At 38.4% G+C, this 17,264-nt stretch overlaps 1 long non-coding RNA gene across 1 annotated transcript; it reads right to left on the bottom strand.

The window, feature by feature from the left end:
• Nucleotides 1–1,821: 1,821 nt before the first annotated feature.
• On the bottom strand, nt 1,822–13,759 carry LOC115220771. The gene is made up of 4 exons (XR_003882594.2): nt 13,642–13,759; nt 9,899–10,023; nt 7,882–7,950; nt 1,822–1,908 (listed from the first exon to the last, which is right to left on the bottom strand). It is a non-coding gene; the product is annotated as an uncharacterized LOC115220771 (long non-coding RNA).
• Nucleotides 13,760–17,264: the final 3,505 nt, after the last annotated feature.

Raw genomic sequence — 17,264 nt, 5'->3', positions numbered from 1 at the left:
GGTGTTGGTTTGGTGGTTGTTGTTGTTGGAGGTGGTGTCGTTCGTCTTGGTGGTGGTGGTGGTGTTGGTGGTGTGGCAGCCTTTGGTGTTTCGTGCTGTTTCTGTTGTTGTTGTTGTTGCTGCCTCTTGCTGTTTGCCTCCATTCTTTTCTTCTGAATGGGTCAGTCACTTTTAAGGTGGCTTTCGCTGCTGCAGAGGAAACATTTTGGCTTTTGCCCCTCCACAGTAACGTGTAGCCTGGTGCCGTCCGGCAAATTGACGAAATCTGGGATCTTGTTCATATTCTCTTGCTGAATCTGAGCAAGAAGCAGCACTCCCATCCCTAACCAGTTTTTTCCCTGACTCTCCTGACATCCAGAATAGTTGTAGTGTCCTCTATGTCATAGAGGACAGCTGCCACCAGCCATGACATATCGAGTTCAGGGGGGACGAGATCAATTTTTATTTTTGTTGCCCTTCGCCCGAGGTGGGTTGGAATAAGTAACAAAGTTTCTGTTTGCAAGTGCGAAATGGAGTGCTCCCTTGCTTCTTCTTCCGTTCGAAAACGAACCTCTACGGTTCCGAAATGCTTCCCCTTGGTGACGTAGCTCTTTTGGCCCCAAATGGGCTTTAGAGCTATTTCCAACTGTTGGGGTGTGGCGTTTGTCATTTTTTAAAGTTTCTTGTCGAAAATTTTGTATGTAATTGTTTTTTTATTGGTTTCGTCAATTACTTCTTGTGGAGTATTGAGGAAGATACTATTGCCATCTTTCCTCAATAACTCCTTCGCCTTTTTGATATCGTGTAATGTGATCTTTACTTCGTCCGAAATTTGCTTCGCAGCAGAAGCAAAACCGTTGGAAGTTTTTTCACTTTTATCTGTGTTCATGTTTGTGTTAATGTTGGTAATGGTTTTTCCTTCCTCCTCCTTCGGTACCATAGCACTGGTTGAAGGCAGAGGGGGGAAATCGAGACTGACATCGAACGTGATGTCCTGATTTGTATTCTCTTTTCGAACGGAGCGCGTGCTCTCCGGTTCGGAAGGAGGATCTTTGTTGCCTTTTATGGCGTGAAGTGGGTGTTTTTGTGACAATGTGTGTGTTTGCGGAGGGTATGGAGTCGAGAGAAGGGGAACAGCCGACTGTTCGCTTCATAGCCATTTTTTAAAAAATGTATTTGTAAATTTTACAATGTTCAAAAATTCAAAACGTAATTTTACCCCAATGGGGTAAAATTTTGCCTAGCCAACTTGCTCCGCAAGAAGTTAGTTGGCTTGGCTACAAAAATATTCAAAAATATTTAGACTTTTAAAGAAATTTCCAATACAAATGGTGCAAAACTTACGCTGCTTCTGGAGACACGTCCGTCAGCTTTGAAAGAAAGAATAATAATAATAATGAAAGAAAGAATAATAATAAAAATAATAATAATAATAATGATAGCAATAATAGCAATAATAATAATAATAATAATAACAATTGTATGTTTAACTAACAAGTTAAAAAAACAATCAACTAATCAGTTAGATATTTAATTAATTGACTAACAATAATAAAGAAGCGGAATTGAACCCGTGTGTGTGTTATTGGTGCTATGACTCTCCCAAGACACAACAAAAAAATCACAATAATAATAATAGAATAAAGATATCCCCACCCACCCCAACTCATGCCTCATGCAGGAAATGATAAATAATTAAATAAAAATAATAAACAAATAATTGAATAAAAAAAATTGAATGAAATTAAAAATGATAAATTAGAAAATATGAAATAATCAAATAAAAAAAAAGATGAATATAATTTATATCATTGCCTTAGAGGATACAATCTGATGTTGATTGGTGGGACATCGAAGGAGTAATTTGTTCATCTCTTGTCTTTTCTTTCCTTCACGCTCTTGAGCTGCGAATGAAGTCTTTAATTCATTCTGCAATTAAGAGAGGATAAAAGGTAAAAAATAAATCTTATGATAATTCTGCTTGTCAGTGTGTTACTTAGTCCATCAGTAACACTTTCATATGATTAGAGAAAAAGAGAAAGAAAAGAGGGAGGGAGTTGTGAGGCAGAGGGAAGGTAATTGTAAAACTTTCACATGATTATTTAAAGGAAAAGAGAAGAGAAAGGAAAACGAGAAAGAAAAAGAGGATAAGGCAAAGTGTGAGACAGAAAGAGGGAGAGAGAAGCATCCATAACAAGAGGTAGGGGGAATGTAATATTCATCACGTGCTTAAAAAAGTTAGTTGAAAGTAGTGATGGTATAGAGGAGGAGAGTTAAAAATATAATTTTAGCAGAGGGGTGATGTTCTGATGATGAGGTTAAAGAAAAGCAGACAGAGAGGGGGAGAGAGAGAGAGAGAGAGAGGGAGAGAAGGAGAGAGAGATGATGGAGGTGGTAATGATGATTGGATAGTATTTTTTTTAATTGAACTAAGTTTTTTAAATCACCAATCACTTAACACATGCGCACAAGTGCAATTCCATGAAATATTCACACTTATTTACATGGCAGATATATGCAATTTAACTAAAGGTTGTATCATATGTAAAAGATATTTCTTTTTTGTTTAAGGGAAAAATAGAAAAATAAGAGTGAACATTTATTTTACAAGTGCTGTGTATTAAGTCTATAAAATTGGGCATAAAGTATATAAAGTGTATATATAAAATGCCTTAAGTAATCACCATATTCCAATTTCGTTCATTTTTCAATGAGTAGCAGATGAGCAACTATTTTTCCATACAGACACAACACAGGCTACGCTTTAAGACTTTTTCGATAATGTTTTCAGAAATAACCCAATATGTTTAATTCCGTGAAATACTAAATATTCAGTTTAGTAAATAAATAAAAAAACATGAATAATTTCAAAATTATTTTGAAATTTATCAAGAAATGAGAAAGGAGCCTGCCAACCAGAGAGTAAATACATTATCCCTTTAACATATCTGGTCCAAATACTCTACCTATTTTATGCTCAAAGTAGCCAGATCTAGCCTCTCAGACTTACCCAACAATGTCATTCTAAAAATAAACAATCACATATTCAAAATCTCAAAGCTACAAGATAATGCATGATTAATTCAAAATAATATGACTAAATAAACATTACCTTTGACAGAGCAATCTGAATGTTAAAAGGTTAAAGCAAGGATCAGCAAAGTGGCTTGTACTGAACCCCTAGGCAGCCTATGAGATATCCAAGGGATCAATAAACACCTAAAATGATTTTGAGCATTTAGGGTGCTGAATTATTAGCAAACTAACTCTGGACAAATGCAGAAACTATTTTCCAGGTCAAATATGGATTCAATAACTAGTACTAACTAAAGGCATACTTCACATGAAATGTTCCAATGGCTGTGTGGTAAGAAGCTAGCTTCCCAGCCGCATGGCTCTGGGTTCAGTCCCACTGCGTGACACCTTGGGCAAGTGTCTTCTACTACAGCCTCGGGATGCCCAAAGCCTTGTGAATGGATTTGATAGACAGAAACTGAAAGAAGCCCATCAAATGTGTCTGTGTGTGTGTGTCTTTGTTTGTACCTCATCACCATGTGACAACAGGTGTTGATATGTTTACACATCAATAACTTAGCAGTTCACCAAAAAGTATCCGCTAGAATAAGTACTAAGCTTAAAAAATAACTCCCGTGGTCAATTTGTTTGACTAAAACCCTTTAAGGAGGTGCTCCAGCATGGCCACAGTCAAATTACTGACACTAGTAAAAGAATAAAAGAACATAACAATAATATATGACTGAAATTTTATTGTTCTTTATCAATTTTATTCTTTTACTTGTTTCAGTCATTTGACTGTGGCCCTGCTGGAGCACCGCCTTTTAGTTGAGCATATCGATCTCAGGACTTATTCTTTGTAAGCCTAATACTTATTCTATCGGCCTCTTTCGCCGAACCACTAAGTTACGGAGACGTAAACACACCAGCATCAGTTGTCAAGTGATGTTGAGGGGACACACATAGACACACAAACATACACATACACACACACACACACACACATATATATATATATATATATATATATATGTGTGTGTATGTACACATATATATGATATGCTTCTTTCAATTTTTGTCTATCAAAATCCACTCACAAGGCTTTTGTAGGCTTGAGGCTATAGTGGAAGACACTTGCCAAAGGTGCCACACAGTGGGACTGAACCCGGAACCATGTGGTTGGTAAGCAAGCTACTTACCCCATAGTCACTCCTATGCCTACACATAGGAGTATCTATTCAGTATTTTCATTAAATTTCGTTAAATAGTTCTTATCGAAAAGTGGTAACGACACAAAAGGACAAAGAAATTATTGTTTTTAAATCAAGAAATATTTTATTAATTCATCATCATCATCATTATCCTCATTGTTTAACTGCCGGCCTTCCATGTTGGCATGGAGTGGACAGTTTGACAGGAGCTGACCAAACTTCTGTGTCTGTTTTGGCATGGTTTTTACAGCTGGATGCCCTTCCTAACACCAACCACCCAACAGAGTGAACAGAATGCTTTTTACATGTCACAAGCACAGGGGAAGCATAATTTTACCTTCAAAAGAGAAATTCAATGTTATATGCTGGAGGTCAGTAAGTTATCAACATTGCCATAAAGAGATCAATGACATAATTTATCTGCTGACCTCTGCATTAAGTGGACACTTAAGTTGATGAAAATGAGTAAAAGGATACACTAATTAGATGAGAAGCCAATCAATCAGGCTATTGATGATTAACAATTGCTTTGCATTAATGTAATTGAAGAACAGATATGGAAAGATGAAAATGTGACCAGCCAATTAACGTATTACATTTAACGAATACGTTAACAAAAATACATAAACACATGTAAGAGAGATGAGACAGAACCAAGCCAATCAAGCTGTTTAATTAATGAGGGTTTGACATGAATAAAAATTAACAGACAGACAGACATCAGAGATAAGAAAGAGACTGGCCAGTTAAAGTGCTACATTTAATGAATGCTTACATTAATGAAAATGAGTGAATAAATACAGGTAAGATGAGAAAGAGGCCAGCCGATCAAGCAATTAAATTAATGACTGGTAGATATTAATTACTTGCACATTCATTTTTTGCTAGTGTATTTAATGAACAGTTACATTAACAAACATGAATAGTCACACAGATCAATCCTTATTGCAGTGTGGGGGCTTGCACCACCTGACTAGCACCTGCACCGGTGGCATGTAAAAGGCACCATTTGAGTATGGTTGATGCCACTGCCACTTTCTCAAGTCATGTCAACTCATAAGGGCCAGATTCTCAGTTTCATGGCGTTTAAATTCCCCACCTGGATGGGACGTTGGTCAATCGTATGATTATTCATTTTCGCCAGCTGAGTGGATAGGAGCAATATGAAATGAAGTGTTTTGCTCAAGAACACAACATGTTGCCCGGTCCAGGAATCGAAACAACAATCTTACAATCATGAATCCAACACCTTAACCACTAAGCCTCATACTTGAGAAGTATGCTAGCCGAATGCAAGCCTCATAGGGCTTCCCATGCTGGACAGGTCAAAGGATAGAGACAAGAGTAATATGGAACACCTCTTCCCAGAGGTGAAAATGGGTTCATGTAAGACCAACACCTTTACCTAGAAAAGAAAGCAAAGTCACATGCATTGATGATAATTCAAAACTAACACAACTTGGGACAGGAAGGTCTTCCTTCTGGGAAACATATGACATAGGGCAACAAAATCTGAAATGAAGCTGCATGGAAAAAGCAGGGATCCAACTGACCAGAAGCAGAAAAGACAGACTCAAATCAAGAACAGCAGTGGAAAGTTGTCAATGGCCTATTCTCCACAGGGTAGGAAGGGTTCAATCATAATCATCACACCAGCAAATATGAATGAACACATACATAAGTGAAATGCAAAAGAGGCTTGGCAATGAGTGAATTATACAAGGGGGTGCTGGAAAGTTCCTGGCTTTAAGGGTGTTCCGAGGTTTTTTACAGGGCTTAGAAAAATTGAAGGACCGCTGCAATAAGTGTGTGAATATGTTGAATGAAATCATAATTAACTGACCCTCCTCTATTTTCTTCTACCCCAAACCAGGAACTTTTCAGAACCCCTTTGTATTTAATGAACACTTGCATTAATAAAAAGATGACAATGTTAAATTCAACTTATCAGGGCATTATATTAACGTCTGCTTTCCATGCTGGCATGGGTTGGACAGCTTGACTGATAACTGTCAAGCCAGGAAGCTGCACCAGGCTCCAGTCTGATCTGGCAAGGTTTCTACAGCTGGATGCCCTTCCTAACACCAACCACTCTGAGAGTGTAGAGGGTGCTTTTTACATGCCACTGGCATGAGGGCCAGTCAGGTGGCACTGGCATCAACCACACTCAAATGGTGTATTTTATGTGCCATTTGCATGGGAGCCACTCAGGCAACACTGGCATTGACCACACTCAAATGGTGCTTTTTATATGCGACCAGAACAGGAGTCAGTCAGGAAGCAGTGGTATTAACCACACACAAATGGTGCTTTTTACATGCCACCGGCACAGGTACTAGTCAGGGAGTAATGGCATCAGCCATGACAATTTAACTTGAGTCAACAGATCTTTTCATGCACAGCATATTGCCTGATGATTGAAGGGTCAGTTACACGACACTGGCATAAGCCAAAAATCTGTAAAGAGAAAGCAGACAAATGAAACGATAAAAAAAGGGGTAACCAGTTAGAATATTACTTTGGTTTTTAGCAGGACAACCAAAGTAATGATATTCTATATTGCTATGGACCTGTCAGAATATAATTGCTTCACTTGAGGCCAATAGAATAAGTACTAGGCTTACAAAGAATAAGTCCTGGGGTCGATTTGCCCAAATAAAGGCGGTGCCTCAGCATGGCCACAGTCAAATGACTCAAACAAATAAAAGAATAAAAGAAGAATAAAGACTGTTTCTAATTAAGAACAAATTCAATCATATTCATTGTCTTCAATATTATTTAAGGCTGAGTCAATTACACTGACCCCAGTACTTGACAGATACTTAATTTTTTCTGACCCCAAAAGGACGAAAGGTAAAGTTGACCTGGATGGAATTTGAACTCCAGATTGTAAAGAGCTAGAAGAAATACTGCTAAACATTTTGTCTAGCACACTAATGATTCTTATTTCTTTACTGCCCACAAGGAGCTACACACAGAGAGGACAAACAAGGACAGACAAACGGATTAAGTCGATTATATCGACACCAGTGCGTAACTGGTACTTATTTAGTCGACCCTGAAAGGATGAAAGGCAAAGTCTACCTGGGCGGAATTTGAACTCGGAACATAACGGCAGACGAAATACCGCTAAGCATTTCGCCTGGCATGCTAACGATTCTGCCAGCTCACCGCCAGCAGACAGCACACTAATGATTCTGTCAGCTCATCACCTTTTTCCATGCTGGAATGGGTTGAACAGTTCAACATGAGCAGATGAGCTAGAGGGCTGTGCTGTGTTCCAATATCAACCACTTCACAATGTGTACAAGGTGCTTTTTTTCTTTTTTTGTAGCACCAGCACTGGTGTGGCCACTAAGTACTTACAAGACAAGAACCCTCAACTAAGTAAGAGTATAGAATTCAGGGATGAGAAAGATAGTGGGACAGGAGCAGGTGTGTGTAGCTGACAAGAGAGAGAAAGAGAGACATAGACAGACAGATGGACAGCCAGACAGACAGGGATGTGAGGTCAAGGTACAAAGTAAATATGAAGACGAATAGGATAGAGAAACAGAGGAACAGAAAAAGTGAACGGGTTGGTAAGTTTGCTAGAGTGAGAATAGCGTGACAGATGATTAGAGAAAGGGAATGATTTGGGTGCAGAGATGCTTATTGGAGTTAGGGAACAGCTTACCTTCTTTTGTTTACACTTGGGCCCATAATCAGAGAGAAGTCTCAAGACATTGGCATCAAGGCGTTGCACCTGAAATCAACAATTTGTAAATGGAAATCACTTTTTTTAAAGCTAGGTGAGTTACGTTGTTAGTTGTTTTGTAATTGTCATAAATATTAGGGAGTTTAGTTAACAGAATGTTACCCTTATTGCTGAAGAAGTTTTTATGACTAGGCAAAGTGAGAAGAGGAAGTGAAATGGAAATATGTCAATCAAAACGATACGATCACATGATCAATCAGGTGATTAAATGACTCATTTTTGTTGGATGAAGGATCACAAGCTTTGAGGAACTATGAGCAACTACAAAGTGAATTAACAGTTTTAAATAAATATGAATACAAATAAACTCTATTACATACACAGAGTACTTAATTCTTGGCACCCGGCAGATGCCAGGACCCCTGGACTGGAGATACGTAAAAAGCACTATCCGAATCGTGGCCGATGCCAGCGCCGCCTCGACTGGCTTCCGTGTCGGTGGCACATAAAATGCACCAATCTGACCGTGGCCGATGCCAGCCTCGCCTGGCACCAGTGCATGTGGCACGTAAAAAGCACCCACTACACTCATAGAGTGGTTGGCGTTAGGAAGGGCATCCAGCTGTAGAAACATTGCCAGATAAGACCGGAGCCTGGTGCAGCCTTCTGGCTTTCCAGATCCCCGGTCGAACTGTCCAACCCATGCTAGCATGGAGAACGGACGTTAAACGATGATGATGATGATGAAGTATATGTGTGGTGGCCATGGTGGAGCTGACAGTTGATCAGCCACTCCTGCACCTATGTGCATGTGTATATATATATATATAAATAAAATATTTCGTTCTTGACATTAGCAGCCGGTCATGTTGCAAAGGTATTGGTCCACCAGCTGAAGAGTCAGAACCTGATTTTATTTAATACCTTTGGGGCTAAACTATATCCTTGGCAAAAGTGCCAAAGTCTCAAACTGGCCATTCCACCAAGATGTAAATCGGTATTGCAAGGTGGAATGTTCCAGTGACATAAGCAAAAAACACTGTAATACTAAATATTTCATCACCTTACAAGGTCCCCTTCCAGAGACATACAGAGAGCTTCAATGAGCAAAACTTAACAAGGGATTTTACATATAATTCCTTGATCCACTAGAAATAGCAGTATAATCTTCTTTAACCCTTTAGCATTCAAACAAGCCATATCTGGCGAAAATATTCTACCTACATGTTTGATGTTCTAGTGGGCCAGGTACAGCCTCTCACACATACCCTACATAATTCTTAAAAAATAAACAATCGCATCATAGAAACCTTGATGCTACAAAATAATATATGATTAACTGAAAACAATGCACTTAGTCCACACTGTTAAGCGGTTGGCATTAGGAAGAGCATCCAGTCATGAAAACCATGCCAAAACAGACCTTGCTGGTGCTGGGCCGTGTAAAAAGCACCCAGTCCACTCTGTAAAGTGGTTGGTGTTGGGAAGAGCATCCAGCTGTAAAAGCCTTGCCAAAACAGTGTAAGCAAGTGTCAACAATGGTTCCAGAAATTCTGAGCTGGAACTACGGCCTAGAAGACGAGCCTCGTCCTGGAAGATCTGTATAGCTTGACGAGGACGTCCTGCAAAACCTGGTGGAACAAAATCCTAGTGCAGTCCTCTAGTTTGTCTGTTCTTGTTAAACTGTCCAACATGGAAGATGAACATTAAATGATGATGATGATGATGATGATGATGATGATGAATAAATAAGCATTGCATTTAAGACAGAAATCTGAATGTTAAAGGGTTAAATCCTACCCAACCATTTCAAGAGAAGGAGGAGACATTGGCTATTATAGTACCAGATGGAGTATGAAAAGACAAAACTGGAACATCTTTGACCATAAACCTTCTAGGAAGATAGCTGGACACAAAATAACAACAACAACAACAACTACAACATCTTCAATAACGGAAATTATGTTTCCACAAACAAATCAAAAATGCATCTTACCTCAGCCTGCCGATAATCTTGAATTGTGGACAAATTCTCGGCAAAAGTCGTGAGACATTTCTTGGAAGAGGGGTTCAAGGTTTCTTTGTCTACGTATTTGACAATCAGCTGCGATATTTCATCACCTTTCAAAAGTAAACAGCCATTTTTGGGAATTTGAAAGCCACATATAATTTAACTTTCCACAATTACTCCCATTTTTAGAGTCTCGGTCATTGGACTGGATATATATATATATACTTCAATTTGGGGAAGCACAGCATGTGCATGTGTGTGTATATATATATATATATATATATATAATAATAATAATAATAATAATAATAATAATAATAATAATAATAATAATAATATGAGGGAATATTATACCAAACTTACATGGAAAAATTCAATTTAGAAATACTAAATCAAATTTCAACAAATCAACCCGTGCTCCTCCAACCAACTCATGCTAGCACGGAAAACGGACGTTAAATGATGATGATGATGATAATATATATATATAAATTAGAAAAAAACCCACCTTTTATTAATTCAACAATGAAAAATTAAATTATACCATCTAGAAAAATGACATCTTATAGAAAGATTAAATATAAGACAATTAATCATTGTTATATGTTTTATCTTATATTTACTTTCTATAAGATGTATTAGTCCATTGTTTGTATTATAGTGCATTGTTTTACCATTCAAAACTTTTTATTCTTTAGCCAGAGCACAGCCTTGAGGAGTTTTAGTCGAACAAATCGCCCAACTGAACTTTTTTTTTAAGCTTAGTACTTATTTTATCAGTATCTTTTGTTGAACCGCTAAGTTATAAGGATGTAAACACACCAATACTGGTTGTCAAGTGGTAATGTAGGACACACAAAAACACACACATAAATATATATTGGGTCATCCCATAAATAATATGGTTTTTCATACTTTTATTTTTCAAAATTAAGATTAAGTTCTTTTTTAATCTAAAATATGCTCTCCTTCATTTTCTACAATGCTCCTCCATCTATCTGGTACACTTGTAAGGCCCCTCTTCCAAAATTCACTTTTCTGCAACAAAAAATACTCCTTCAGTACTGTTCTGATCTCATCTAGAATTTATATTTTTCCCTCTAAATTATTTTGAAGATTGCAGAATAAGTGATAATCAAATGGGACAATGTCCAGCAAAATATGTTCAGTGGGGCATCGGTTCCCATTCAAACTCCTCCAGCCTTTGGAATGTCATCCTCACTGTATGTGGCTGAGCATTATCCTCATGGAAGAACACCTTTCGTCTTGAAACTAAAGACGGTCGTTTTTCTTCTAGTGCTGTCTTAAGCCGCTCAAGCTGCTCACAGTATGTGTCCTTTGTTATCGCTTGTTTTGGGTCATCCCATAAATAATATGGTTTTTCATATTTTTATTTTCCAAAATTAAAATAAAGTTCTTTTTTAATCTAAAATATGCTCTCCTTCATTTTCTACAATGCTCTTCCATCTATCTAGTAGGCTTGAAGATTTAAAACCTTTCAAATCCTTTCAAATCCTACCAAACCTTTCAAATCCTACCAAACAGATAACAACACCTTACGTGGGTGAAGACCTTCTTTAGCCTGAGGTACCAGTGTTTCTCCTTTCCCTACCCACTATCTTCGGCACTTGACAATCACTATTCGGCCCAGAAGAGATTCATTCGTGAGACGTGAGAGCAAAGAAGAACACACATTCAATCACTACGTGCGATTAGACTGGACATGTTTGTGAGGAACACATTGACCCAATTTGCTGACTTTTCCGATAGCACACAGGTGTCGATGAACGGTCGAATGATCAAATCCAAGCGTCTCTCCTAGTTCCTCAACAGTTACCATAGGATTTTGTCCCACCAGGTTTTGCAGGATGTCCTCGTCAAGCTATACAGATCTTCCAGGACGAGGCTCGTCTTCTAGGCTGTAGTTCCAGCTCAGAATTTCTGGAACCACGGTTGACACTTGCTTACACTTATTGTCCGATCCCCATATACTGCATTAATATTCCTCGCACATTCCATTGCCTTGTTGCCTTAATTGAACTCATAAAATAAAATATGCCGAATATGCTATTTTGTCAATTCCATTATAGCTTTGAAAAAATAACTGTTAAAATCAAACTGCACTCTTCAAAACTTGCACTGAGAATAAGGACAAAGTAAAATTACTACCTGCTTTTATAGCAAGTTGATCAAGTAGTTTATCCCATCCCCCTCTGACTTTAAGTTCGTAAAATTGAAAAAACTGCATCATTTATGGGATGACCCAATACATACACACACACACACATATATATATATATATATACCACAGGCTTCTTTCAGTTTCCATCTACCAAATCCACTCACAAGGATTTGGTCTGCCTGAAGCTATGTTAGAATTAGAAGACACTTGCCCAAGGTGTCACACAGAGGGACTGAATCCGGAACCATGTGGCTGGTAAGTAAGCTACTTGCCACACAATCACGTCTGCACCTATATATATGTCATCATCATCATCATCTCATCCCAAAAATGCCAGTGTGAAGACATGTAGGAATAAACATTCACAAATGCATATGCCTGTCACGAATCATGTTCATAATCACATATACAGGGTTGGCCAAAAGTCAACCGACAGTAAATCAAATGTCCATAAATACTCTCTGGAATTCTGTATTGACTTGAATGGGAAAATGAGTCGCTCAGGAAGGACTTCAGTTTGGACAATATTCATGATGTTTCACATTTAGATGCTTTTATTAAATTCATTCAGTTGTTAAACATAAATAAATCTTGGAATTAAATGGTTTTGATTTACTGTCAGGTGACTTTTGACCAACTCTGTACAAATACACACACATAGATATACACACATATATATATATACACACGCATATATATACACATATATAAACACATAATATATAAAATATATATATATAATATATATATATATATATTATATATATATATATTATATCATCATCATCATATATATATGAGTGAGGTCATTGCCAGTGCCGCTGGACTGGCTCCTGTGCAGGTGGCACATAAAAAGCACCATTTGAGCATAGCCATTGCCAGTAACACACATAACATATATAATATATATATATATTATATATATAACAGCATATATATATACACCTATATACAGCATATAATATATATGTAATATATATATATATATATATATATTATCTATAATATAATATATTGAGCGAGTCATTGCCAGTGCTGCTGGACTGGCTCCGGTGCATGTGGCATATAAAAAGCACCCTTTGAGCATGGCCATTGCCAGTACCGCCTCTGCCTGACCCTCATGCCGGTGGCCCGTAAAAGCACCCACTACACTCCTCAGAGTGGTTGCGTTATGAAGGGCATTCAGCTGTAGAAACTCTGCCAGATCAAATTGGAGTCAGGTGCAGCCATCTGGTGCGCAGACCTCAGTCACATCATCCAACCCATGCTGGCATGGAAAACGGACGTTAAACAATGATGATGATGATATAACATAAACTAAACACAATTGTTTCAATGTATTATATGAGTGTAAGTGCAATTTTAAAAAGAATTCTCATTGTGACATTCAATGCAGAAGCATTAAGTAAATGTAACAGAAAAAAAAAAACAAGAAGATGCCAAAATAATTCCAGAAGAATATTATATAATGGGTGAACATCATGAAATCACCCAAAGATACAAAGCATATCCTTCACTTGTAAGCAAGTATGACTGGGCAACTTACCTTTGTCCCGGATTCTTGCAGTTTTTCTAGTATAAGAATTAAAAGACACACAGAGGTCACCAAAATTTTTTTCAACATGTGCTAACCGGTCTTGGACGAATTTTGAAGTAAATGGACTGGGAAACAAGAAACAAAAACAATAATAATTGCTCCAAACATAGGCATAAGAGCAGATATTGTGGAGAGGGGGTTAATTTTTTATTCACTTGATCAGGGGTTCTCAACCAATTTTTTTTTTTATCTATGGACCCCCTTGATTACTATTTTATTCTTGTGGACCCCCACAGTCATTCGATGTTTAACCCTTTTGTTACTGTATTTATTTTGAGATGCTCTTTGTTTCTTTCAATTATTTTAAATATAACAAAGAGTTTAGTAAAATAACTTAGTTATCAATAAGCTAGTGTTAGGAACATAAATTGAGACTAAGCTTTGGTGAAAGATTTTTATTCAAAACTTATGAAAACGAGACATTTGTACTACAGAGCCAGAGCCGGTTTCAGCCAGGTTGGAACAAAGGTTAAAACTAGAAGCTTCTTTTTCAAAATTCCTATTTTGTTTTCCACACATTAACTAGCATAGGTTGATCTATGTAAAGTGTCAGAGAAAGAAACCTAGCCCTTTCTTGCAATACATACCAATGCATACATCTAAATCAAATTTTTTCAGGGGCCTTAATATACTGTTGTGGGTCCCCAATTTATTATTTTGTTACATAGACCCCACCAATCTTATATATACCCTGGTTGGGAACCACTGCAGCAGATGATTAATTCCAGGTTTAAAGGGTAAAGATCCCCTTCAGTCATGAATGACTATGGCATTGCTCCTAGAAAGTTATCCTGCGAGGCACTAGTCCAGGCAAGGTTGTTTATGGAAGACCAGCAGTCATCCATGCATACCAGCCTCCCCTCACAACACCACGGATGTTATCCAAGAGAAAAGCAAAGGCTGACACAGCTTGGCACCATTGATGTTGTAACTCATTTCTATGGCCGAGTGAAGTGGAGCAATATGAATTTGAACTCTGAATGTAAAGACAGGCGAAATACCTATTCCTTTACTACCTACAAGGGTAGTGCATTTCGCCCGGCATGCTAATGTTTCTCATTTCTTTACTGCCCACAAGGGGCTACACACAGAGGGGACAAACAAGAACAGACAAACGGATTAAGTCGATTATATCGACCCCAGTGTGTAACTGGTACTTATTTAATCAACCCCAAAAGGATGAAAGGCAACGTTGACCTCGGCGAAATTTGAACTCAGAACATAGCAGCAGACCACTAAGCATTTCGCCCAGCATGCTAATGGTTCTGTCAGTTCGCCGCCTTCGGGAGTGTAGTGGGTGTTTATTTTACATACCACCAGCACAGTACCATTGACCTGACACCGACATCGACCACAACTGCGGTCTCACTTGACTTGCTTGTGCAGACACCTGTCAAACCAAGTGAGACCGTAGTCGTGGCCAATGGTGGTGTCGTGTTGATGGCACCTGTGCCGGTAGCACATAAAAAACACCCACTACACTCTCGAAGTGGTTGGCATTAGGAAGGGCATCCAGCTGTATAAACCTTGTCATATCAGATCAGAATCTGGTGAAGCACCTTGGCTTATCAGTTTTCAGTTAAACCGTCTAACCCATGCCAGCATGGAAAACGGACGTTAAATGATGATGATGACTAATATTAATAAAGGATCCATGGGGACACATCGATTGACGAGCAGTTTCAGTTTATCGACCTCGAAAGAATGAAAGGTGGAATTTGAACACGGAACATTCAAGAAACTTAGTACTGCTGCTAAGCAATTTGTCCGACGCGCTAACGACTCTGCCAGTTTACAGCCTTAAAATAAGAAAATGTCTATATCTGAAGAGAATGTCATAGCACAGAAGGAATAATTTTATAGCACTGTGTCAGTCGTTTGTATCACAGACCAAGTGAAATCGATTTGGGATGATGATGTCCGAGTTTTATAAACGAACTCCATGAAAGATCCAAGTTACACAATAACGAGGGTGAAAGGGAGATAACCTAGGCTGTATCTAAAGGTGACGTAACTGCTAAGACTGTTATGTTCTGTTTACTCTTTTACTTGTTTCAGTCATTTGACTGTGGCCATGCTGGAGCACTGCCTTTAGTAGAGCAAACCGACCCCAGGACTTATTCTATCGGTCTCTTTTGCCGAACCGCTAAGTTACGGAAACGCAAACACACCAGCGTCGGTTGTCAAGCGATGTTGGGGGGACAAACACAGACACGCAAACACACACACACACACACACACACACACACAACACACACACACACACACACACACATTATATATATATATATATATATATATATATATACATATATACGACGAGCTTCTTTCAGTTTCCGTCTACCAAATCCGCTCACAGGGCTTTGTTCGACCCGAGGCTATGGTAGAAGACACTTGCCCAAGGTGCCCCGCAATGAGACTGAACCCGGAACCATGTGGTTGGTAAGCAAGCTACTTACCCGGCAGCCACTCCTACGCCTAAATTTCGCAACATACTAACTTCAACCGGAAACTTTCACAGAAATAGCGTTGTTGACAGGCTCCACCTAAGAAGGGACGAAGGAGCTAGAGGCTTGAAATCAGTATAGACAGCCTTCAAATGCCGTATAGTCTCCCTTTCAGACAACACTTGCTAAACAACAGCACAAAATTAAAAACATTGATTTAGTGTTTAAAATTTAAGAGAAATAGGCGTAGGAGTGGCTGTGTGGTAAGTAGCTTGCTTACCAACCACCTGGTTTCGGTTTCAGTTCCACTGCGTGACACCTTGGGCAAGTGTCTTCTACTATAGCCTTGTGAGTGGATTTGGTAGACGGAAATTGAAAGAAGTCCGTGGTATATATATGTATATATATATATATATATATATATATATATATATATATATATATATATATAATATATATATATATATATATATATATATATATATATATGTATGTATGTATGTGCGTGTGTATATGTTTGTGCCTCTGTGTTGTTCCCCCAACATCGCTTGACAACCGATGCTGGTGAGTTTACGTCCCTGTAACTTAGCGGTTCGACAAAAGAGACCGATAGAATAAGTACTAGGCTTACAAAGAATAATTCCCGGGGGTCGAATTGCTCGACTAAAGCCGGTGCTCCAGCATGGACACAGTCAAATGACTGAAACAAGTAAAAGAGTAAAAGAGAACAATATCTTACGTGTCAGTAGCGAGCTCTTCAGGAAGCACTCTTTTCCTGATGACCTCCTATGCAATCCCAGAACAACCAGACTAATATACTTCAAAGAGGACTTGGATGTTGAGCTCTCAGAATGCCGAAAAATAACCAAACGAATAAACAATAAACAAAAACATAGATGGGTATGTTTCCCGAAGACTTGAAGACAATAATATTGATATTAAATCTTTATTGCCCACAAGGGGCTAAACATAGAGTGGACAAACAAGGACAGACAAAGGGACTGAGTAGATTACATTGACCCCAGTGCGTAACTGGTACTTATTTAATCGACCCCGAAAGGATTAAAGGCAAAGTCGACCTCGGCGGAATTTGAACTCACAACGTAGCGGCAGACGGAATACCTA

Source organism: Octopus sinensis, linkage group LG17 (genome assembly GCF_006345805.1).
Source record: "Octopus sinensis linkage group LG17, ASM634580v1, whole genome shotgun sequence".
Taxonomy (NCBI): domain Eukaryota; kingdom Metazoa; phylum Mollusca; class Cephalopoda; order Octopoda; family Octopodidae; genus Octopus; species Octopus sinensis.
This window is presented reverse-complemented; position numbering and strand designations above follow the sequence as displayed.